Source organism: Salmo salar, chromosome 12 (assembly GCF_965601325.2).
Source record: "Salmo salar chromosome 12, fSalSal1, whole genome shotgun sequence".
Classification (NCBI taxonomy): Eukaryota; Metazoa; Chordata; class Actinopteri; order Salmoniformes; family Salmonidae; genus Salmo; species Salmo salar.
The window spans coordinates 34,497,009-34,502,213 of NC_138302.1; positions in this window are offsets into that span (position 1 = coordinate 34,497,009).

Here is a 5,205-nt window from a genome sequence, read left to right on the forward strand (position 1 = left end):
CCTAGACTTCCTGATGGGCCGCCCCCAGGTGGTAAGGGTAGGTAACAACACAACCGCCACACTGATCCTCAACAAGGGGGCCCCTCAGGGGTGCGTGCTCAGTCCCCTCCTGTACTCCCTGTTCACTCATGACTGCATGGCCAGGCACGACTCCAACACCATCATTAAGTTTGCCACTGACACAATAGGGGTAAGCCTGATCACTGACAACGATGAGACAGCCTATAGGGAGGAGGTCAGAGACCTGGCCATGTGGTGCCAGGACAACAACCTCTCCCTCAATGTGATCAAGACAAAGGAGATGATTGTGGATTACAGGAAAAGGAGGACTGAGCACACCCCCATTCTCATCAACGGGGCTGTAGTGGAACATGTTGAGAGCTTCAAGTTCCTTGGCGTCCTCATCACCAACAAACTATCATGGTCCAAGCACACCAAGACTGTCGTGGAGAGGGAACGACAAAACCTATTCCCCCTCAGGAGACTGAAAAATTTGGCATTTGGGTCCTCAGATCCTCAAAAGGTTCTACAGCTGCATCATTGAGAGCATCCTGACTGGTTGCATCACTGCTTGGTATTGCAACTGCTCGGTCTCCGACCACAAGTCACTACAGAGGGTAGTGTGTACGGCCCAGTACATCACTGGGGCCAAGCTTCCTGCCAGGACCTCTATACCAGGCGGTGTCAGAGGAAGGCCCTAACAATTGTCAAAGACTCCAGCCACCCTAGTCAGACTGTTCTCTCAGCTACCGCACGGCAAGCGGCACCAGAGCGCCAAGTCTAGGTCCAAAAGGCTTCTTAACAGCTTCTACCCCCAAGCCATAAGACTCCTGAACAGCTAATCAAATGGCTACCCAGACTATTTGCATTGTCGTCCCCTTCCTCCCCTTTACGCTGCTGCTACTCTCTGTTTATTATCTATGCATCGTCACTTTAACTCTACCTACATATGCATATTACTTCAATTACCCCGACTAACCGGTGCCCGCAGCACATTGACTCTGTACCGGTACCCCCTGTATATAGCCTCGCTATTCTTATTTTACTGCTGCTTTTTAATTATTTGTAACTTTTTTATTAAATTTTTTTACTTACCTATTTTTTACTTAACACGTATTTTTCTCAAACCTGCATTGTTGGTTAGGGCTTGTAAGTGAGGATTTCACTGTAAGGTCTACACTTGTTGTATTCGGCAAATGTGACAAATAAAATTTGATTTTAAATGGAGGTTCTTGGATTTACATAGAGAATAATACGAAATACTCTGAGACCAGGCTGTATACCCCCACCTCTCTCCACCACCCTACCCCGCTATATCCGCCCACCTCTTCACTCCACTGGCTCCCCTTCCTGTTATGGTTGCAGCACTCTCAGTCTCATGGTGTAGGTAGCTGCAGGTGACCGCAATAACACCGTCGCAAACGTCACTATCGTTTTCCCTGACACAGTTCGCATGACATGCTGTTCCCTTTTCTAGAATTATGACGAACAATTCATTTCTGGTTACTGTAAATAATGTGTTACTAATACATACATATGTACGCATGCACGCAAACATACACACACACACCACACACACAATCCCTTTGGCCACGTTTATGGAGGCATAAATGCGGTCAGTGTGAACTGAATGTTGTTTACATGGTGTTTGATTCTATGTATTATATATCAGGTCTGGATTTACAGCTGGGTACTCCTAATGCAAGCCAAGGCCCATTGACAATTGGAGGGTGTCGTAGATTATTTGACTGAAGTGCTTTTCAGAGGAGCTATATGCGGAACATTTGATTCTACACAGTCCTCGGGGGAGTGGTACCGGAGGTGGAGAAGAATATCTCAGTTGCTCTTTCATTTGACAACACTTGTATGTGTGCTTGAGATGTGCAGATAAATGAGTGTCTGTTTGTGTGTGTGTGTGCGTGAGTGCGTGTGTGTGTGTACAAACGGTATATAATGTGTTTTTCTGCATATGCATGTGTTTATTTGGGTGTTGTGTGTAAGTGGGTCTGAGTGTGTTTGCAAGTTTATGTGTATGCGTTTGTTAGTGCGTGTGTGTGCACATTGGTTTATTTGTCTGTGTGTGTGTATGCGTCTGTGAATTCTGTTCATGATGTATGCGTGCGTATTAGACACGTTCAGTTTTTAAGAAGACTAGCTATTTGATGACATAAATTATAGAATAACTCTATTTTACCAACATAGAGACAGAACACATCATCAAATACATTAAGAAAGGTTTTATGATCATCAGACGAATTACTGTCATCACTGCACAACGACGTGACATCATTTACTTTTTTTTGCTTGGGTGCCATTATTGCTGTCTAGACTAGCCTAAACCATACTTAGAGGAAGATGGTAAAGACGTGTTCTGATTGGGCGATCTCTAATTGTTCAGACTTGTGATTGGACTGCACATAGAACCTTATAGTGCCAAGTTCCAGTGGCTTTATGCAGATCTTTGTAGTTTTTCATTTTTTTCCCCACTTAAAATCTAACTTCACTGACATATGAAGAACCATCTAAAGATCTATGAAATGTGACTAACTAATTTCTGTCGATTTGTAGTTGAACAAGTCATTGCATGTATAGATTTTTTTTTTACTTGACTTGGGAAAACTTGTGACTCAACTTGACTTGCTCTTAGAATGCATGACTTGGACTTGAGTCGAGACTCGACCCTTTCTACTTGGGACTCGACTCAAGACTCGGACCTTGTGACTTGAGACTTGCTTGTGACTTAAATAATAGTGAATTGGTCCCACCTCTGGTGTGTTCTGTTTATGATGTGTGTGTGTGTGTGTGTGTGTGTGTGTCTTTGTCTTGTCATGATCCCACACAGTCACTTCAGTTGTGAACCTGCTTTCTGTGTTATATATAGACACGGGATACTTCAATTCCCGTGTGTCACACTGCTCAAGTTCAAATACGGCCTTGTGAGAAGAGAAGACACATTCCACAAAGACACACAATAGCAGATGAACAACAGAAACACCTACCAATGCCAATGCAAGGTACATTGTAGTCCGCTGTATGGAAGTAGTGTATGGGGCTTTAGCACTTCAAGGTTGGGGATGAATTTATTAAATTCTAATTAGAAGAACTGGAATTTAATTTCAAAGTAGAAATTGTCCATTGATTTCAATGAGTTCAATTTATAATTGATATGTTAATTCATTTCTTGAACTGACTGCATTGTGATGGAACTTCTCTCATTCTGGGGCGGCAGGTAGCCTAGTGGTTAAAGTGTTGGACTAGTAATTGCAAGATCAAATCCCGGAGCTGACAAGGTCAAAATCTGTTGTTCTACCCCTGAACAAGGCAGTTAACCTGCTGTTACTGAAAGTAATATTTTTTTCTTAACTGACTTGCCTAGTTAAATAAAGGTAAAAATTACAATTCTATGTAGGATGGTGTCAAATATCTCAGGATGTTTTGGTTTTAAGAAACTTTAGTCAAATCCCCCTTCTATTGATTGGGTGGCTGTTTGGATTCATTCTTCCAAAGCTGCCAATCAAGGCAGCTTTGTAAAAAAGGTGCATCTGTTGTATGACTGGTCTTCAATATCTACAATGCTAAAAGTGGTCTCTATTACCTGCCATGTGTATAAGGTCATAATTTGGGAAACAGTGCCACTATGTGGTAGATATATGAATTACACTGACTCTCTAGAGCAGCCAGACCTCGTACTAATGCAGGCCTGGAGGGGGGACCCAATGTATCACTATGAGGTGAACTCTCACACTGCTTACAATCTCTATACAATTTTACTCATTATAAACAACCATCATTTCTGTGTACAACTTAACATTGTCATTCAGTCTATTTGAATCAATATTTCATACACATCATATTAATAACATCACATCACGTAACTGTTTTAAAATGACGATTAAAAAAAATACTGATTGGAATAGGTAACCAATGAATGCAGACAATGACTAGGCATTAGACAACAGTGAAGAAACTGTGTTTACAAAGTGTGAAGATGAACTGCGGCTTTCTGCAACCGAATGTAAGGCACAACCAGAGAACTGAGAGTAGACCATATCCTTTACGTGGCTTTCACATGAGTCATGTCGAATTTTTTTCTCATGCTGTGCAAATTTCTGCGCTGCAGTTTTCAGTGCATGTATCCTTTACCGCTATGCATTATAAGGAGTCACAGACACTGACTGATCTATATCATTAACTATCTGCTATTGCCAGGACCATGTGATCTGACCAGGAAAAACTCAGGGCCCTAATTATTGAGTATTTATATCTTTGGCCGTAGATGGTAAAACACAGCAACGACCAAGGGCACCACTGACTACCCACAAGGACACAGCCGCCTCACAGAAAGAGGAGGAGTTGTCCCCCACTAGCCTAACTAACACAAAAAAAGAGATGAGCAACTCTTTCATTTTGGAGAGAGAGGGGAAAAGAGAGAAGGAAGGAAAGAAGGGAGGGAGAAGGAAAGAAAGGGAAGGAAAAGCAGAGGAGAGTGAATAATTGATGTGGCCCCGGTCCCGGTGCTGGTTCCAACAGCTCACACTATCGCACAAAGACATTTAGCAATGATTCAGATCAAAGCACCACAGACTCCCGCTGCTAAGCTGAAAGGCGAAGCCCGCCGATTGCCTTCTCCCCAGCACTAATAACATCGTCTTTATGCAGTTAATAAACTGCACACTTCAGTCAAACTATATCATTACGTCCGACTTAGGAAGCTAATCATTCAAAAGCAGAGAATCGCCTCTGTTCTACGCGTTAAACCAAACAACATTGTATTGCATGCTGGGGCTGGAAGCAGGCATGTGTGTGTGTGTGTGTGTGTGTATGTGTTTTTGGAAGGGGACATCAAAGCTTTGTCACAGTGTACAGTGAGCGTGTCAGGCAGGCTTGCAAACACACCGTCTACTTCGGTCGATACGGACATAAAGAACACTATTGAAGTTGCCGGGCCTTATATGACCACAGGGTAGCATCAGGTTTGGTCAGAACCTCCCACACACACACACACTCGCGCGCAAGCACACACGTAAACGCGCACACACACACAAACGCACACACACACACGCATGCACACACGACACACACATGCATACGCACACATGAACCCAAACACCCGTACACACACACATGCACACGTACACACACACGAATGCAGGCATTCACGCACACACGCATACACACACACATACCACAGGAGGTCAGTGGCAC